The sequence below is a fragment of the Nomascus leucogenys genome, chromosome 10 (genome assembly GCF_006542625.1).
Source record: "Nomascus leucogenys isolate Asia chromosome 10, Asia_NLE_v1, whole genome shotgun sequence".
Taxonomy (NCBI): domain Eukaryota; kingdom Metazoa; phylum Chordata; class Mammalia; order Primates; family Hylobatidae; genus Nomascus; species Nomascus leucogenys.
Genome location: NC_044390.1, coordinates 2,536,596 through 2,557,261, shown reverse-complemented (window position 1 = coordinate 2,557,261; position 20,666 = coordinate 2,536,596). Strand labels below are relative to the sequence as shown.

Below are 20,666 nucleotides of genomic sequence, written 5' to 3'. Positions count from 1 at the left end.
TCCCCCCTCCATACCCACGGCAGTCACCGCGCATTCCCCCGGCCGCGCCCACGGCAGTCACCACGCATTCCCCCCTCCATACCCACGGCAGTCACCGCGCATTCCCCCCTCCGTACCCACGGCAATCACCACGCATTCCCCCCTCCGCGCCCACGGCAGTCACCGCGCATTCCCCCCTCCGCGCCCACAGCAGTCATCGCACATTCCCCCGCCGCGCCCACAGCAGTCATCGCACATTCCCCCGCCGCGCCCACGGCAGTCACCACGGCAGTCACCGCGCATTACCCCGCCGCGCCCACGGCAGTCATCGCACATTACCCCGCCGCGCCCACGGCAGTCACCGCGCATTCCCCCGATTCCCCCGCCCCGCCCACGGCAGTCACTGCGCATTCCCCCGATTCCCCCGCCGCGCCCTGCAGCCTCTGAACTCCTTTCCGTCCCTCTGGACTTGCTGCCGTGTGCTCTGCACAGGAGAGGGACAGCATCTGTTCCCGCGTGTTTGACTCCTCCGCACAGCATGGTGCTGCGGCGTGCCGGCGTGTCGCTCCTCGGGCTGAACCCCACTCCACTGTACGGCGGCCACAGTGGTCCACGCACCCACCCATCGCTGGCGGCCAACTGTGGGCTGCTTCCACGGCGGGCCTTGTGAATACTCCAGCTTCGACGCCGGCATCCATCCATTTATTTCTGTAGACGTTCACGTTCATCTCTCTGGGAAGGAGAGGCCCGCGCAGGCCCCAGCCCCCCACCCCGTGAGTCTTCAATTCTGTGTCTTATCAGAGTTGCGTACTGAGGTGGAGGCGGGCACAACACTCGACCAACCATTAGCAAGCCCATGCTCCGGCCGTCTGGCCCCAGTCCCTGGTGTGACGTCACTCCCAGGTGGACAGGACTCCTGGTGAGACACAGCGGCCACCCCCGCCACCCCGTCCCCCAACAACCTCAACACCGGAAGAGAAAACCCAGGCCAGGTCCCCTTGGGCTGCATGCACTCGGCTCTGAGGAAACCTCCTCCAGCATCCAACACCTCATTCCAGGCAGACCAGCACATGGAAAGGGCGGCATCCAGCACCTCATTCCAGGCCAGGGTCTGCAGACCAGCACATGGAAAGGGCAGCATCCAGCACCTCATTCCAGGCCGGGGTCTGCAGACCAGCAGGTAGGAATGGTAGCATCCAGCACCTCATCCCAGGCTGGGGTCTGCAGACCAGCACGTGGAAAGGGCAGCATCCAGCACGTCATCCCAGGCCGGGGTCTGCAGACCAGCACGTGGAAAGGGCAGCATCCAGCATCTCATTCCAGGCCGGGGTCTGCAGACCAGCATGTGGAAACGGTGGCATCCAGCATCTCATCCCAGGCCGGGGTCTGCAGACCAGCACGTGGAAACAGTGGCATCCAGCACGTCATCCCAGGCCGGGGTCTGCAGACCAGCATGTGGAAACGGCGGCATCCAGCACCTCATCCCAGGCCGGGGTCTGCAGACCAGCACGCAGGAACAGTGGGGCTTCCACCTGAGCACCACACACCTCCTTGGCACAACCTGTCTGAACTGATTTTCCTAAGTCCCTCCAGTGACAAGAAGCTCACCACTATCCAGGCACAGAAGGGAGCCAGCCCCACTGCAGGGTGCTGTCAACCTGCCCTCAGGAAGACATGACAGTCTGAGGAGAACTCAGGACGTGCCTGTTTAAATAAATTCACGTGCACAGATACGCCGTGTGGGTCACTGGGCAGTCCCTGGCCACACCACCCCACGGTTCCAGGCACTGCTCTAAACAGCTGATGAACTGTGAGTGGACTGGGGTCCATGGTAGCCCTCTGGGTAGGTCTGACTGCTGTCCCCATTATGCAGATGAGGAAACAGAGGCCCAAGGTCTCTCCGTGGGGAAGGGGAGAAGGGAAAGTCTGGAGGGGTACAGAGACACAGTTCACAGACAAACCATCAGGCCCCAAGTCTATGCCCAGTACCACCCACCCCTAAGCTCGCCTCGGACACAGTGTTCAAATCCCATGCGGGAATATGAAGGCCGCGCTCTCCAGGGTCCTCGTTTACTGAGCACCTGCGAGGACCAGCAGACACGGGGTCACTAGAAGACATGAGGGTCACCAGGAGGGACGAGGGTCACTGGGAGACACGGGGTCACTGCGAGACACAGGGTCACCGGGAGAAACAAGAGTCACCAGGAGACATGGGGTCACCGGGAGGGACAAGGGTCACCAGGAGAAATGCGGGTCACTGGGAGGGACAAGGGTCACCAGGAGAAATGAGGGTCACCGGGAGGGCCGAGGTCCTGCCCCCAAGGCTCACAGACAGCAGGAAAAGCAGCACACGAGGAGGGGGGCCTGGGGGCAGAAAGGGGAGGGGGGTCTAGGGGGAGAAAGGGACGGGCAGCTCTGTTGGGGTGGCTGGGGTGGGCCCTCAGAAAGAAGGCACCACAGGAGCATGCCCTGGATGGGCAGCGTGGAGGGGCGGGGGCAGGCAGCAGCTCAAAGGCTAGGCATGCTGGGGGCTGCGGGAGAGGCTGCAGGTGTGTGGGGCGGTTCCTGCCGGGAGGGCTGCGAGTCACCTGGAGCGCAGGGGTCCCTTAGAGGTGGGCACTGTTCTGATGCTTGTCTTATGGATGCGGAACATGAGGCCGGCAGGGCCAGACCCTCGGGTCCCCTGCAACACGTGAAGGGCAGCACTGGCGGCAGCAGCCAGAAGCAGTGTCTGTGCCAGGCGCAGAGCCACGGGGACTCGCAGGAGACTCTCTCGGCTCCAGAAGCGGGAGGCACTGAAGGCAGCCCTGCCAGGTGCCGCCGCTCCCCGCTCTCTCCACCCAGCCCCTGCCCAGTGCTCCCTCCACCTCGCCCCTGCTCAGCACTCCCTGGCTCCCTCCACCCCGCCCCTGCCCAGCGCTCCCAGCTCCCACCACCCCGCCCCTGCCCAGCACTCCCTGGCTCCCTCCACCCAACCCCTGCCCAGAGCTCCCCGGCTCCCTCCACCCTGCCCCTGCCCAGAGCTCTCCTCCAGTCCTCCCAGCTGCCTCCTCTGGACTCCAGGTGAGGGCCACCTCCTCAGGGTCCCCACTTGCTCCACCCGCCTGCCTTTCTCTTTCTAACGCCTGCTACTCTGCCACTCTCCGTGTCTCTGCTTAGCTGGCCTGTCCTCCCGGCATCCTGTCATGTCAGCGCCCGCTCTGACACCCATGTGGTCCCCAGCACCCAGGGCAGCTCGAGGCACAGCTGGGTGAGCACACAAACAGGTAGGTCCCGGCAAAGCACAGGCTTGAGACCAGACACAGCAAATCCCAACACTCAGCCCCTCGACAGACCAGTCTCAGGAAGAGGTGAGACCCACGCGGAAGGACAGGCAGACCTCCCCTCGGACAGACCCCCGCGGGCTCTGGGTCCCTCGGATGGAAGAGTTCAGGCTAAACTGCCGTAAACATGCTTGCAGCCCGACCAGGCTCGCTCTACCTCTCCAGAGGCTACCGACAGGAAAGCCCAAATCTCAGGAAATGCTTCTTGCAGAGAGAGCCTCCATCACAATGAGGTTCCGAATGGGGAAACCGGGAGGAACCTATGAGACCCATGCCGGGGAGGTAGGCAGAGTCACCCCTCCTCCACGGGGGCAAGGGAGCCGGCCAGGGAATGATGGCTGGCACCCCTCCCACACCCAACATCAAGAGTGAGAGTGATCTCAACGTTTTTCTTATGTTCATTTTCCTAATATTTTAATAACAGGTAATTATGTCTGTATTAAGGGAAAAGGCCTAAAGGGCAGATGCGAGAAGGGTGCTCTGGCCTCCCCTTTTCTTCCTGAAAGCAGATGAAACCCCACGTGAAACACGCCCTCCTCGTAGAGGAAGAGGACTTGCTCATCAGCTGCACACACCAACCCTTATCTCCCTCAGCCTCCCCAAGGATTTCAGTTACTTCTTCACAGTTGCTGTTCTTTGGCATAGAAGCCCTCAGGCCAACCACTCCGGGAGGTCTTCACTTTCTGAAGTCTCCCACGTACCTATAAAAATAACATTCATGGCCGTGCGCGGTGGCTCACGCCTGTAATCCCTGCACACTGGGAGGCCGAGGCGGGTGGATCATGAGATCGACACCATCCTGGCTAACACAGTCAAACCCCATCTCCACTAAAAATACAAAAAATTAGCCGGGCATGGGGGCGGGCGCCTGTAGTCCCAGCGACTCGGGAGGCTGAGGCAGGAGAATGGCGTGAACCCGGCAGGCGGAGCTTGCAGTGAGCCGAGATCGCGCCACTGCACTCCAGCCTGGGCGACAGAGCAAGACTCTGCCTCAAAAAAATAAAATAAAATAAAATAACATTTGTAAGCTTTTCTCCTGTTATTCTATGTCAACCTAATTCTCAAACTCTGCCAGAGACCCAAGGAGGAGAGCCACTGCAACACCCAGCCTAATGTTCAGGAATTACATAGTGGTGATGATTATACAATTTTGTGAATACATTAAAAACCAGTGAACTGTACATTTTAAAAAAGCAAATGTTGGCCGGGCACGGTGACTCACGCCTGTAATCCCAACACTTTGGGAGGCCAAGGCAGGTGGATCACGAGGTCAGAAGTTCAAGACCAGCCCGGCCAATATGGTGAAATCTTGTCTCTACTAATAATACAAAACAGCCAGGCATGGTGGCTCGTGCCTATAGTCCCAGCTACTGGGGACGCTGAGGCAGGAGAATCGCTTGAACCCCGGAGGCAGAGGTTGCAGTGAGCTGAGATCATGCCACTGCACTCCAGCCTGGGCTTCAGAGTGAGACTCCGTCTCAAAAAAAAAAAGAAAAAGAAAAACGAAATGTTGTAATACATTAATTGTACCTCTATTAGAAAGTAAACTTTTAAAAATTGTACAGGCTTTCTAATTACAACACCCTAAACATTAAAAATGCGTAAGAATCAGCACTGTAGGAAAGGTTAAAAAAAAAAAAAAAGCACAAGAGAAAAAGGGAAGAGAGCAGTTTGCAACCAGGGGCCGAGGAGGTGGCGGGGGCTGCTCTTCACCTCCTCTTCTTGGCTGAAACCTGTTTGCCAAGTGGTGATAATGTACTTCCAGTGAAACTCTATCACATCACTCAATAAAAGCAGGGACTTCCCAGCTCAGAGCCTTCCCCTGGCCTCTACCTCGGGCCAGCTTCCTGCAGGGCGAAGGCCTTGACCAGGCTGTGGATGGGGGAGGCGGGAGAGTCTACCCTCCACACCCCTCCTCTCCACCGCACAGCAGCCTGCCCAGAGGCCAGTAGAGATCACCTCTCACTTAGCAGGGATCTGCTGCGAGCCAGGAGGCCTGCGCTGCCCAGCTAGGCACAAGGCATGATTCCTGCTGTGGTGATCGTGGGGTGGGGGGCGGGAGTGAGGCAGCCTATAGAGGTGGAGGGGCTGACCTGGGCGGGGAGCGCTGGGCCTCAAACTGCCCTCCAGATACTAATGCCTTTTACATGTTTTAAATAAGACAGCCATATACCTACATGAAAAGTAGCCTTGATTTCCCCTCTTGGTTCCTAAAGCCTAAAATGTTTACTATCTGGCCCACTGCAGAGAGTTTGCTGACCCTGATGTAAATAAAGGAATGAGGGTGCCAGGGTTTGGGGTGCACACTTTCCAGGCCACAGCCAGGCCAAGGAGGCACAGCAGAGGGGCTGAGCACCTGGAATGGCGCCAGGAGGGAGGGGCAGGCAGGGACCTGCGGCAAGGCCTGGGCAGCTGGGAGGGAGGCCCAGCCTGGGGCTCCGTGCTCAGCAGCTGCTGCCCTGGAATTCCTGGTCACTTCACCTTTAACCCATATTTTGTAAGTGGGGTCCAAGGGCACAAGGGCTCGGTGCTGGGGGCTCACAGCCTGGGCTTGGGGGTCTCTGCACCCACCCCATGGGTGAAATGCCAAATACAAAACACCCTGGCCGACCCAGAGACCTCCAGGAAAGGAAGACGCTTTTTTCCTGCGTTTTTGCGTAAGGGTCCACAAATTCCATAGCCAGAGGGGCCAGGGGCAGCAGAGGAGGGGTGAAGGGCGAAGGGCCAGAGCTCAGGCTCTGAGGCTCTTCTAAGAGGGAGGCGGGAAGGAACTCCCGCACTGTGGTGACCTGGGACAGGGCCCACATTGCTCTGCATCCCAACTTCCTCTCCGAGGAGAGGGAGGGGCGACACCTACCAGAGGGATGTGAAACAAACAGCCTGGGTGACAGCACTGTGCCCCTGTGAGCAACGGGCAGACGCGGCACCAGTCCCTGGCGTCATCACCGGCTGAGCCACCCTCAGAAATGGCTGAGCCTCAGCTGCCTCCTCTGCAAAGCAGGGACGGGAAGGGCAGGTGCGTTGCTGAGCTGTGTGGGGACTGAGTGGAGGCTTCTGAGGACCCATCAGGGTTAAGACAGGTGTTCACTCAATGCTCCCCAGTTCTCTTCCTCTCCCATCCATGCATGCTCTCAGCCCGTTGAGGCCTGTGTCCTAATCCATCAGGCCCTACCCCCAGGACCTCATGGCGGGGGCAGGGGACCCTCACTCACAGAGGTGAACCATGGGAGAGGCGGGGGCACCAGGAGCTGCGGGGACCTGAGGCAGCTCCTGACCCAGCTCTCAGGGTCCAGGCCAGCTCCCTAGGAGAAGGCCCCCCACTCGCTCTCAAGAAAACCCTGGGCTATTCAAGGAATCTGCCAGAAGGCTGGGAACTTCACATCTTCTGAAACGAGGGTCCCGGCCTCCCTGCCAGCCTCATTTCTCAGCCGGGGTCTCAGGCTCTCCCAGCCTCTGCAGGTGCTCACTCACCTGGCTCTGACCTCCGCTGCAGAGAGGAAGCACCTGGAGCACGGGCAGGGGTGCCTTCCCCTCGCCCCGGCCCTTGAGAGATCCAATTAGCACAAATGATTGTTATTATTGTTGTGATTAAGTCCCGCCCACCCCTCTGGAGGCCTGCCTGCCAATTATCCCCTTTCTTCTGCTGCCAATCTCACCTCCTCCTCCCCCGCACTCTCGGAAGCAACTCCTCCTGGCCCTCCGCGGCCCTCCCTGCCCAGAAACTTCTCTGGCACCCACCTGCTTTCTTCCTCCCCCCAGTCTCTTATTCCTTCCCCTCTACTTGCAGCCTGGAGCAGCCACCTCCTTTCCTTCCCCACCCAGTCATCCTCTAACCACTGGGCTAACAAACACCCTCTCTGACTTTTCACCAAACCCTGTGGCTCCTTCTCAGCCTGACTCCACAGCCTCTTTGGAGCCACCGTGCACCCCATGTGGCCCTGCCTTTGCGGGGCGGGGGAGGAGCCCTGGGGTGCCCAGACCAGCCGTCCCCCCCACCCCACCCCCTCCAGCACGGACGGTTCTGGCCCTTTCCTCCCTCCCACCTGCCCACCCTCACTCTCTTCTCCCCATTCCTCCTCCCTTGGGGCTTTCGCTCCCTCCCACCACGATCCTGGCTCCCACCCTGCCTCTTGGAAGTGCCCTCCTCACGCCACACACCAACTCATCTTCCCCCTAAAGTCACTCAGTTCAAACAACCCAATTAGAACCTGGGCAAAGGATCCGAGAAGGCATCCCTCCAAAGAAAGACAAATATCTGATAGGCACATGCAAGGATGTCCTCATGAGCCGTCTGGGAGAGGCAGACCAAACCCACAGGGAGACAGCACCTCACACCCACTGTGCCAGCCTCAGAAAACAAGTGCTGGTGAGGACCAGGAGAAGCGGGGAGACCCCCACTGCTGCTGCGAGGGCACCACAGGTACGGCCGCCATGGGAAACATCTGGCAGTTAGTTCCTCAAAAGGTTAATCCCAGAACTCCCATAAAAACCCGCAATTCCACTCCTAAGTATAGACCCGAGAGAAAACATGCGTCCGTCCACGCAAAGATCTGCACACAAATGTTCACAGAAGCATCAGGCATAACAGCCAAAATGTAAAGACAACCCAGATGTCCATATGGATGAACTAATTGTGGTCCATCCATGACCGTAATGGAACACGACCATAACCAGGCGTGAAGTTCAGCTGCGACAGGGATGACCCTCGAACACGGCACGCTTGGTAAAAGAAGCCCGATGCACAACAGCGCATGATTCTATTTATACGCCTGCCCACAAGAGGCACACCCCGGGAAAGAAAGCAGATCAGCGCTTCCCAGGGACCGGGAGGGAGGGAGGGACGGAGGGAGGGACCGGGACCCAGGGAGGCAGAGAGGGAGGGACTGCTGAAGACGCACAGCGTTTCTTTTGGGATGAACAGGTTCTAAAATCGACTGTGGTGATGGCTGCGTAAATCAGTGAATACACTAAAAACCTTACTGAACTGTATACTTTATTTTTTATTTATTTATTGAAACAGAGTCTCGCTCTCTCGCCCAGGCTGGAGTGCAATCGCACCATCTTGGCTCACTGCAACCTTCGCCTCCCGGGTTCAAGCGATTCTCCTGCCTCTGCCTCCCAAGTAGCTGGGACTACAAGCGCTGAACTGTGTACTTTAAAACGGCGAGTTCTACACTGTGGGAATCATATCATAATAAAACTGTTCTCATCAACAAAAAGCAACTCAGTTCATCACCTCCTTGCCCAAACTGCCGCCACTGCATGTGCCGGCTGCCCCTCAATCCAAAATCCAAGTTCCACCCTGGGCACCACAGGGTTCGATCTGCTCCGGCACCTCTGCAAACCCCCTTCTTTCAGCTGGCCCAGATCTCGCTGTGCACTGCGCTGCTCCTGACGCACCGACAGGCTCAGTCCTGGCCAGGCCTGGTCTTTCTCCCTGAGGGGCCGGGCTCACTCCTCCACCTGCCTGGCTCGGTCTCACCTTTCAAGGGTCTGCTCAAATGTCAGCTTCTCCCTGAGGCCCTCACCCCACCTTTCTCATGGCAGAGCTGACTTCCTGGCCGGCCAGCACCTTCTGTCACCATGTCATGAGCGTGGTGGTATCACTTCTATTGGTACTTCCTTCCTGGGGCTCTGCATCTGCTCCTGGGCACAACGCTCCCTGAGGGCAGGTGCCAGGGGTGTCCAGCACCCGCTGCCCCGGCGCCCATGGCTGCTTCCGGAACCAACACTGCTGCCCGGCCCCGCCGCAGAGCCCTCTCCAGCTCGCCTTCCCGCTCTGCTCCCAGCTCCAGAAGCCCACAGCGCCACCCCTCCACTCCCCCACCAGCTCCTTCACTGCCCTTTTCTGTGACCACTCCACCCCTCACTCCTGGCCTGAAAACCTCATTCTTGTTCCCTCCTGCACCTCCGCCTGGATCCGCACGCTAGGTGCGGTGATGTCTACACGGCATCTTGCATGGGGCCCTCATTTCCTCAGCCCCGGGACATCTCTGTGACACCATGGAGATCCCAGGCCTGCCCTCCCTGAGGGTGGTGGGGAAAGCTCCACACACCCTTTCCTGTTCATTCTACGGTGACTGGTCTGCGGAGACCCTCCCTCTCGTCTGAGCCGGTTTTGGCAGGTCACATTCTCCTAGAGCACAGCCTGCACGTCCCTCCGGCGGGGTTCAGGATGCACAGGTGAGCCGTCGTCCCCTGCTCCGGCCCCCTCTCCCTCTCCTCTAGAGGCCGGCCGCGGCGCGTTGATTTCGCTGCACTGTTCTCTTTTTTTTTTGTTTTGAGACGAAGTCTCGCTCTGTCGCCCAGGCTGGAGTGCAGTGGCGCGATCTCGGCTCACTACAAGCTCCGCCTCCCGGGTTCACGCTATTCTCCTGCCTCAGCCTCTCCGAGTAGCTGGGACTACAGGCGCCCGCCACCACGCCTGGCTAATTTTTTGTATTTTCAGTAGAGACGAGGTTTCTAACCTCATGTAACCATGTTAGCCGGGATGGTCGCTGCTCTATTCTTTTCCAGCCACTTCACACCTGGACTCGCGCAGCAGCCTCCCAAAGGTTTCCCGCAGGTCTCCCACCCGTACCACCCACACCCTCCCCATCAGAGCTGTCTTCCTCCGGGGCACCAGCACAGCCACGGCAGAGACAGCTCAGGGCCCCAGCCACCACACTCAACTACTTTCCGAGAGGGCGAGAGAGAGGGACTTCATCTACTGTCAGGGTGCACTGCGTTGTGGGGACGGCGGGGCACAGCCGGCCGGACTTGGTGCCTGCAGATCTTCAGATCCTTATGCAAAGCTTTCCGGGTCTTAGGGCAGGCCGAGTAACTGAGAATTGTTTAAAAGACAAAACCGTCTTCAGGCCAAAAGCCCCACACACCTACAAAGTACACTACGGACTCTGGGTGATAATCAGGTGTCCATGTAGGTTCACCCACTGTCACACAGTGCGCTGCCCTGGAGTGGGAGTTGACAGTGGGGGAGGCTGTGTCGGTGGGGGCGGGGCGGGGGGGGGGTTGGTGCAGGGGGATATGGGAAATCTGTGCACCTTCCTCTCAATTTTGTCGCGAACCTAAAACCGCTCTAAAAAAAAAATAAAGCCCCTGGCCGGGCGCGGTGGCTCACACCTGTAATCCCAGCACTTTGGGAGGCCGAGGCGGGCAGATCATGAGGTCAGGAGATTGAGACCAGCCTGGCTAACATGGTGAAACCCCATCTCTACTAAAAAAATACAAAAAATTAGCCGGGCGTGGTGGCGGGCGCCTGTAGTCCCAGCTACTGGGGAGGCTGAGGCAGGAGAATGGCGTGAACCTGGGGGGCGGAGCTTGCAGTGAGCAGAGATCGCGCCACCGCACTCCAGCCTGGGCGACAGGGTGAGACTCCGTCTCAAAAAAAAAAAAAATAAATAAAGCCCCTAGTCACCACTCAGGTGGCTGAGGAGGCAGGATCAATTAAGCCCAGGAGTTTGCGACCAGCCTGGGCAACACAGCAAGATCCTATCTCTTAAAATATATATATATATGAAATAAAACATTAAAAATAAAGCCTTTATATTAAAAAAAAAAAAAAAAGACACACACACACACAAAACCACACCTACGGACAACCTTACATTCTGTGACCCCTCTGCTGGGCCAACAGGGCAGGCTGGCCATCTTCCAGATGTGGATTCTCCCCCTCAGCCTTTGCACAGCCCCTTCCTCCCACCTCACCTGCCCTCTCTGTATACATCTGCTTAGCCCATCTGCCAAGGCTCAGCATCAACAGCACCTCCCCCAGGAAGCTCTCCCAGACTGCTCCCTTCCCTCAGCTCTGTCCTCTCTTATCCAGCGACAAAAGATCACACTCATCAAGCACGGATTAAACCCCAGGTCCTGGGTGCAGGGTGCCCTAAGCACATAAGCTCTGATCCTGGGCTCCACAATCAGTGGGAGACAGTGTGAGGCCATGAGGCCAGCGCAGGGACAAGAGGACAGATGCTCTGGGCAGGGCAAGGTGGGATTTGGCCACCCCAGGAACCAGCCACATGACCTGGGCAAGGTGCTTGGGCTACCCGTCCCTCCTGATTAAATGAGATGATGTGTGTCAAGTGCCCACCCAAAAGCCGCGGAGACGCCCAGTAAACACAGCCTATCACTGTGGTCCTTGTTGTATAGACAAGGAAACCGAGACTTCCACAAGCAGAGTGGCTAGTACAATGTCACACAGCCACAATGAGGCTTCCACAAGTGGAGTGGCTGAAGCAATGTCACAGAGCCTCAGCAAGGCTTCCACTAGCGGAGTGGCTGGAGCAATGTCACAGAGCCACAATGTAGGAGGCTGGAGCCACACCTGAGTCGGCTGGCTGCCAAAGGCAGCTTGCTTCCTTCTAACTCTTGGACAATGGCATTTGTTCCCTTTAACGTCCACCATTGAGGATGGCCCTGTGTCCCCCAGGGGGATCCGTGTCTTACCCACCTCTGCAACACCTACTACAGGTCCCCGTCAGCCCCACAGTGCATCCAGCGGACCATGAACTTGAGGGCGGGGCTATTTCCAGCAAAGACCCTGCACACAGCGGCCTCAGGAATCCATGGCTCTGACTGGCTGAGAGGCCAGGACCACTTCTGATGCATCTCTGGATCCCAGCATTATCCACTGCAAGGCCTGGCACCACAGAGGCCTCGAAACAGGGGAGCCAGATGGGACCCCCATTTAGCACAAGAGAGACGTCCATACTCTGTGAGCCCAAAGGGAGAAGGCTCAGGCCAAGGCAGAGACGGAACCAGGAAAACTTCACTGAGGACGACCAGGTCCCCTGCAGGAACAGACAGGCCCTGGGCCACCCCACCTGGGCTCAGAGATTGGGCTGGTTTCTCTGCAGGTGTAAGGTGACAGCTCTGGGCTCCTGGGACAGGGCCACTGACACTGGTGGTGTGACTGCTCGAACTCCGCACCTGCCTTGCTCTCCCTGCTGCTGGGTGAGTGAGGCCTCCTTGGGGGTTGCATGGATCTCAGCACTCAACTTCCGAGCCACCTGTGCTTCTCCCACTATGCTGGGGTTCCCCTGAACCAGCCAGCAGCCCTGTGTGTAGGAGTCCTCATGGACAGTACACCCCACTAGGCAGGGAGTCCAGCGTCTCCAAGCCAACGACTAACACCTAGAGGACTTCGGAACAGCCTTTGTCCCCCCAGACCCCAACCTGGGGGCGGAAAGGGGCAGTCATGATGGTCAAGGGTCTGGGCTCTGGAATCACAGTAGACGCGGGTTCTGAAGCTGCTGGGGGCCTTGGGCTAACAGGTGCCATCCAGAGCCTCCATCCCAAGCCTCCATCCCATCCCCCTAAAATGGAGGTGACCACCTCCATCCCTGAGCCTTGAGAATTTAGGACAGTGAGGACCACGCACTGGGCCAGGATCCTGCAAAGTGTGCACCAGCAAGTGTTGTCGAATCTGCAGTTTCTCACACCACAGGGGCCCCAGCACCCGGCACAGTCCTCACTAGGCTGGAGGCCTCAGGATGCACCAGAGGACACATGAACGAGGTTTGGAAAGGCCTGTGAAACATGTCTGAGGATGGGTGTCCTGAGAGCTGTCTATGCCTAGTAACAAAAGACCTCCCAGGGCCAGCCAGGCAGTTGCTGGTGGCCTTGAGCTGTGACCCCTGCCATTCCCTGCCCAGAGCCCACTGTCATCCTCCCTTAAGTACCAGGTTCCTGGTAGCCAATCCCTCCTCTCTGTCTTTCAAGACACACTACCTCCCCTGCACCACACACCCCTCCCTCAAGGTCAGAGCTCCCAGGAGCACTCTGGCAAATCTCCCCACCCCTCTGCCCAGTGTGAATGGGTCTCAGCTGCTCTGGGACAGGGACTGTATGATTCCTGCCAGGCTGCCCAGCACGCAGCACCACTATACCTTGTGCTTGCACAGAGGAGGCCTTGAGATCCCTCTCTTCACCCAGGCTGGGCCAGGCACCTCGTCTGGGCCCTCACAGGACAATGCTGTGCCAAGACCATGTGTGACCTCATGCCCAGCACAGAGCCTGGCCTGTGCAGCCGCCCGGATGGATTACATTTACTCAGGGAATTGTGAACTTGCTCTCCTTTTTAGACGACTGAAGGGAAATTGAACCTGGAAAAAGGGAAGTGACATGTCCAAGGTCACAGAAGTGGAAGAGACAGTGCCAAGGCCAGGGCCCAAGAACGCCTGGCTCCAGAGCCCTTTCCATCTACTTTACACCCATCTGTTGAGGTCTGCTCTGGCTCTAAAACGAAAGCATTAAGAGCCTTCCCGCTGAGGTCAATACTATTATTACCACTCCCACTCTGTCCTGGTGGAAAGTAAGGCACTGAAGTTACTCGTCTAAGGCCACAAAGGTGAGTGGTGGGGCTGGGACTTGAACCCAGGCCTGCCTAGTCCCAGAGCTCTTGGGGAATACAACCCAGTGCCTGCACGCACTCTGGCAGCGCACCACGGAGGGGCCAGGCGGGGTGACGAGCCCTTCCCATCCCTCAGCTCTCCCGAAGCCCCGGATGGACGGATAAGACGTGAGATAAGCAAGCAGGAATCTGATCTGGATGTTCTCTGGGGCCGTGGCCGGAGGACCACAGGGACTGCGCAGAGGCAGGCAGGTGAATGTCAGCAGCGTTTAGCCAAAGAGGCTTACAGTCTTACACAGGAGCTAAGCCAGGATCAACGCAATTGTGCTTCCCGGCGCTGGGGTCAATCGGATCCCCAGATGGGTCCTAAGCACTGCCCAACATGGGACCTGGGACCAGGAAACCGCAAAAAGCAGACCAAGTCATTCCTTCCCTAAAGCCCTGACCGTCCCCTGGACTGGGCTGGGTCAAGATGCCTTCCCTGGCTCCCACAGCCCCCAGACCTCTCCGATCAGATGTCTGGTCACCTTGGGTGGCAACTCTGTCGCCGGGGTCTCAGTCTCTGCCTTCCACCCAGACTCTAAGCCCTTGTTCATCTCCCTGCTCCCTGTCTCTAGTGTCCGGCACAGGGCCTGGCACTGGAAAAACTTCTGCCTCCCCTCACTCCTGCCTTCTGTGTCTGTGGGTCACTTTTCTGTGCGACTCTGCAGGTCCCAGAGCACTCATCCACATGAATTGGGGTCAACTCCCTGGACTGGGGGTCGGGGTGGGGTGTCGGGGGGGCGGGGCTCCACTCTGATCCACTCGGCACAGGGGAGGGAGGCCTCAGGAGTCGCCACCTGGTCCAGTCCCCGCCTTCGCCCTGCCCCCTGGGCCACGCGGTGGCTGACCTTGGCCCAGTCACTTCCCCCCCTGGGGACGCGCTTCCTCCCCGCCTGCCGCGCAAGGACGAATGAATGGGCCTCCTGCCGGCCAGAATCCCCGTAATTACCCGCCTGATCAAAGGCCACGCGCAGCCCGCCCGGGGCAGCAACGGGACCCGGGCTGACTCGAAAAGGGGAAGGAAGGGCTGGGGGGGCCGAGGGCTGAGACTGTGCCCTCGGGGACGCGGTATCCGGCCAGGCCAGCCCAGCCCGCGCGGCCCCTTCCCCCACCTGGGCCTCAACTTCCCCCCGAAGTCGCCACCACTTCCGGCCACGACCGGCGGAGTTGGAACTTCGGGGGGACGGACAGCGGCCCCACCCCCGAGGGCCCGCAAGAGAGGGACCCCCACCGAGGCTCCCGCTCCTGCCCCCACCACGCGCACGCGCGCGCCCCGGACCCGGCCCCGCGCACGCGCACCCCCCTCCAGCCCCGCTCGCTGCCCGCGGGCCGCCTGGGCGCGCGTCCCCTCCCACAGCCCTTCGGCGCGCACGCGCACTCCCCCCGCCCGCGTCACCCCGGCCGCGCGCCCACTCACGCCCCCCCAGCAGCGCGCACGCGCGCCCGCCGCCCAGTCGCGCTCGCCCTCCCGTCTCCCCACCCACCCCCAGCCCAAGCCCAGCTTCCCGAAGCGCGCGCCCACTTGGCCCCCAGCGCACGGCCCCCGCCCCCGCCCCTCACCTCCTTGGTCCCGGGGCCGCCGTGCCGCACTCCTCCTCCTCTCTCCTGCCTCGCGGATGGTGGCAGCGGCGGCAGCGGCGACTCAGACCCTGGGGTCAGGGGGACGGGCGCCCAGGCCGGAAGTGACCTTCCCGGCCGCTTCCGCCCGCGCCGCTCCCCCCTTCTCCCTACGCCCTCCCCCCGGGGCCGCCACCCTGTCCTCGCCGCTCTAGGAAGGCGAGCCCGCTATCCCGGCCGCCGCCCCCAGCTCTATGGTGCCCGGCGGGCGCCTGAGGGAGCCACTTCCGGAAGTGTCTAGGACGCAGGTCCTCCGTCCATGCTCTATGGCGCCCCGCGCCGAGGGGCTTCGGCCCCGCCCCCTTCCCGGACAGGAGGTGCGGGCTGGGCCCGTTAGGCGGAGACTTCCGGGTGTCTAGGGCGGTGCCCCCCCCAACAACCCGGGCTCCTCGCGCCTGCGCGGCCGGCTCCCCGGGCCCGCCGTGAGGAAAGAGTGAAGTGGCGGAGAGGGACGTTCGTGCCACCCCGGGTCCTCCTACCGTCTCTATCATGGTAACCCCTTCTCTGCCGCGGCTCCTCCCGGTGGCCCGCGTCCAGCTGCCTTAGTTACTGGACAGAGTGCTGCGCTTCAGGTGCCATGGCCTCAGTTTCCTCCTTTCTGAAGTAATAAAAAGACATTGTGCGCCTCCAAGTGCTTCACACGCACTAGGTCCTAGTGCTAACTAGGGCCTCATGATGGGTCCTATCCCTATGTTGCAGGTGAGGGGTCAAATCACCTACCAAAAGTCACACACCCAGAATGCCAGAGCCTGGGCCCAAACCCATGGAGTCTGGCTCCAAATTCGTGTATTTAACCCTTGACTGTACACACTGCCTCCTGTCATAGCCCTGAGAAACCGCTACTTCCCCGCGTTAGGTAGGCACCTAGTAAGCACGCACTGGGTGTTAGCTGTTGCTGTTAGTATTCTTGCAAAAAACACATATTTTAAAATAATTGTCCAAACCATAGTGTCCTTGCAGGCTGGTCCTTCTGGTCCCTCCTCTGTTCTGTACTTGGCTGACTCTCACCTAAGTGGCAGATGACTTATCGCTTATAATTGTTATCATCCTCACTGGTAGTCAGAAAGATAAGAAACTATAATTCACTGGTGGAATAACACCTTTCTCAGCCTCAATTTCTCATCTGTGGAATGGGAAAAAATAAGATAACCTGCAAGGTAATATGTGTAAGAGCTGCTTAGTTCAATACTTGGCTCATAGTAAGTTCACAAAAATGATGGTGGTTATTATTACTTATTAGCAGTGTTACATATAAGTCTATTGTTGTGGCCACTGTATACCCTCAAATCTCAGTCAGCATCAATCATAAGATGTGCATTATTGATTTAATAGCATCTTTCCATGGGGTGGGGGGAACAGTGCTGTATTAAGTGTGTGTGTCAATAGGAGGATATCTGTGTCCCTTCTTCAGAAATATCACAAAGGTAAATTTTTAAATATATCTTAGAACAGAAGGAAGTGTGGCCAGGTACAGTGGCTGACGCCTGTAAATCTCAACACTTTGGGAGGCAGAGGTGGACGTCAGGAGGTCAGGAATTCGAGACCACCCTGGCCAACATAGTGAAACCCCATCTCTACTAAAAATACAAAAATTAGCCGGGCGTGGTGGTGGACACCTGTAATCTCAGCTACTTGGGAAGCTGAGGCAGGAGAATGGCTTGAACCTGGGAGGCAGAGGTTTCAGTGAGCTGAGATCGTGCCACTGCACTCTTGCCTGGGTGACAGAATGGGACTCCGTCTCAAAAAAAAAAAAAGAGAGTGAAGTGCTATTGTAACAGCAATAGAAACAAATTATTAGGGTACAAACTCTACACGAGGAAACCTGTTTATAAGAAAAGTCACGTGCTTGTGCTCCTCTGAATCAGATCATTCAGTGGGTGTCCTGCAGTGACCTGGTTGTTGGGAGGGACAGCCTCCTCCCTCTCCTGCCCATTCCCCTTCTTCGCTGGTCACATTGACAACTTAACGGCAAGATCGGGAACAGCTCATTGGCACACCAGATGGAAGCCAACACTGAGGACGGAGGAGAAACAAGACACAGGGAGACAGCTAGACACTGGATGGCTTCGTGAAAGAGGCTCCGTGCCAGCTGAGATTTTACGTGAGAAAAGCACTTTCTAACTCACTGAAACCATTGGTTAATTCTGAGTCTCTCCTTTAAGACAACCCAACCAATACCGGGATGTTTCCCAAACATGGGATGGGTTGCAGCAGACACGGCTTAATTGACAATAAACATCTGTTCTTCCCTTCCGCAGTACAAAATCACTCCTGGGATGCTGCTTCCCATCGATGGATTCTGTTTTCCACTCCTCTTGGCATCTAAGTGTGGCCTTGTGATTGGTTCTCACCAATGGGATGGGATGGAAACAATACAGACCTCTTCCGGGCCAACGCTCTTAAGAAACATGTTGGCCAGGCACGGTGGCTTACGCCTGTAATCCCAGGACTTTGGGAGGCCGAGACGGGCGGATCAACTGAGGCCAGGAGTTCGAGACCAGCCTGGCCAACATGGCGAAACCCCATCTCTACTAAAAGTACAAAAATTAGCCGGGTGTGGCGGGCGCTTGTAATCCCAGCTACTCTGGAGGCTGAGGCAGGAGAATGGCTTGAACCCAGGAGGCAGAGGTTGCAGTGAGCCGAGATCGCACCACTGCACTCCAGCATGGTCAAGAGAGTAAGACTCCATCTCAAAGAAAAAAAGAAACATATGTATGCCTGCTTCCTGCTCTTTCAAGGCCCTAAAGAAAGAGGGGAGCCCTAAGAAACCTGGGTCCCTGAATGACCACCTCGTGGAAATACGTCCTGTCACCTAACATCTATCCTAGATTGCTACATGATCAAGAAATACACATCTAACTTGTACCCCCAATGCTCATAGCAGCATTATTCACAATAGCCAAGAGGTGGAAGCAACCCAGTGTCCATTGACAGATGAGCGGATAAACAAAATGTGGCACATAAATGCAATGGAATAGACCAGGCGCAGTGGCTCACACCTGTAATCCCAGCACTTTGGGAGGCCAAGGCAGGCAAATCACCTGAGGTCAAGAGTTTGAAACCAGCCTGGCCAACATAGTGAAACCCCGTCTCTACTAAAAATACAAAAATTAGCCAGGCGTGGTGGCGGGCGCCTGTAGTCCCAGCTACTCGGGAGGCTGAGGCAGGAGAATCACTTGAACCCGGAGGTGCAGGCTGCATTGAGCCAAGATCATGCCACTGCACTGGAGCCTGGGCAACAGAGCCAGACTCTGTCTCAAAAAATAAAAATAAATAAATACAATGGATTATTTTTTAGCCTTAAAAAGAAAGAAAATTCTGACACACGCTACAACATGGATGAACCTTGAGGACATTATGCTAAGAGAAACGAGCCAGTCACACAAGAACACATACTTCATGATTCCACTTATATGAGGGACCTAGAGAAGTCAAATTCATAGAGACAGGAAGTAGAATGGGGGTTGCCAGGGGCTGGGGGGAGGGGAATGGGGCGTTAGTGTTTATTGGAGACAGAGTTTCGGTTTTGCAAGATGAAAAGAGTTCTGGAAATGGATTGGGGTGATGGGTGCACAAGATATCAATAGGTTTAACACTACTGAACTGCACAGTTAAAAATAGTTAAGACGTAGCCAGGCGAGGTGGCTCATGCCTGTAATCCCTGCACTTGAGGAGGCCAAGGCCTCCTGGCTGAGGTCAGGAGGTCAAGACCAGTCTGGCCAGCATGGTGAAACCCTGTTTCTACTAAAAATACAAAAATTAGCCTCCTGGCTGAGGTCAGGAGGTCAAGACCAGTCTGGCCAACATGGTGAAACCCTGTTTCTACTAAAAATACAAAAATTAGCCTCCTGGCTGAGGTCAGGAGGTCGAGACCAGTCTGGCCAACATGGTGAAACCCTGTTTCTACTAAAAATACAAAAATTAGCCAGGCATGGTGGTGCATGCCTGTAATCCCAGCTACTCGGGAGGCTGAGACAGGAGAATCGCTTGAACTCGGAAGGCGGAGGTTGCGGTGAGCCGAGATCAGGCCACTGCACTCCAGCCTGGGCAACAAGAGTGAAACTCCGTCCCCCCCAGATACACACAAAAATAGTTAAGACGTTTAATTTTATGTTATATATAGCTACAATTTGAAGTGTTTTTAGAGGAAAAAGTACCCTTCTAACGTGATGTGCCATTACAATGTGTGAGTTTCTTTATTACAGCAGCTTCACCCTTCCCTAATACAGAGTTTTCAGATGCCAGGCAGTAAAAATGGTAAAGCTCCCTTTCAGGGGTGCATCAGCATCTAGATGGAATTTAAAGCCTCAAGTCTGAATAAAATTGGGGTTGAGGGGCAATGGTGAGTACGGAGAGAATTGCAAATGGCTATAACAGCATCATTTCACCCAAGGTGGCCCATCAGTGGCTTTCTCTGGATCCTTCTCTTTGGAGAGTCCACCTCTCTGGCATAGATGCCGGGATGTGAGAGGCTGGAAAGCTCAAGGCAGTCTTGCTTCCCACCGTGTGGAGGAAGCCAGTCTGCAGGAGGAGAAAATGAAGCCTCAGAGAGAGGTGAGAGTTGGAGGGAGACAATGTCCCAGCTGAGTTCAGTGCCCAGGCCATGGGCTCAGGTGCTTCCACTCTGCCTAACCTTCCTGAGGGCTGGACGTTCCACTCTTCCTTCCCTTGAGTGAGTGAGTCTAGACTTCTTCCAGGAAAGCCCTGTTTTGGGTTCCTGCCACTTGTAACCAAAAGAGCCCCAGGTCTCCCCCCAGCACTCTGGGCATTGCAAGCCTCCATCTACGTTGAATGGGTGGTGGACGACCGGAATAGCCACACATCGCTGTAGCGATATGGAAGGTCAGAGGTCCCCGGTGCAGAGGCACGGGCGGCAGCCCCTGCTGGGGAGCCCTTTATAACCATCTCACAGTTTCCTCCTAGGGTGTGGCCCTAGGCCGAGTGACAGGAACAGCTGCAGCTGGCAGATTGGAGAGGGAGAGTTTGCAGCTGTTGAAGTACAATTGCTTCGAAGTCCCTGATACACAGAGAAACGCACACAATCACACTTTTCAAATGACCCTCCTTACCGTGATAATTAACAAACACTTCTTGAGTTTTCATCGTGTACCGGACACACTCCTGGGTGCTTTGCTTAGATGAACATGCTCAATCTTCATCTCTACTCCCAGATACAGTTGGGCCCCGGCAGGCAGCATTGACAGCACCCACAGACCCATGAGAAATGCAGAATCCCAGGCCCTGCTCCAAACCTACAGTCAGAATCTGCATTTTAACCCAATCCTCAAGGGATTCTTAGCCATGGGAAAGTCTGAGAAGTATTGATGCCAGGCAGACTCCAGGAAGCCCAG

General features: G+C 57.1%; 1 protein-coding gene across 1 annotated transcript in view; it reads right to left on the bottom strand.

Annotated features, from left to right (window-relative positions):
* The window catches only part of ZNF787 (zinc finger protein 787), a 33,956-nt gene extending 18,379 nt beyond the window's left edge, over positions 1–15,577 (bottom strand). The window contains exon 1 of the mRNA XM_030819546.1: positions 15,259–15,577. The gene's annotated coding sequence lies outside the window, so the exon portion shown is untranslated. The remainder of the gene's footprint in view (positions 1–15,258) is intronic.
* Between the last annotated feature and the right edge of the window lie 5,089 nt (positions 15,578–20,666).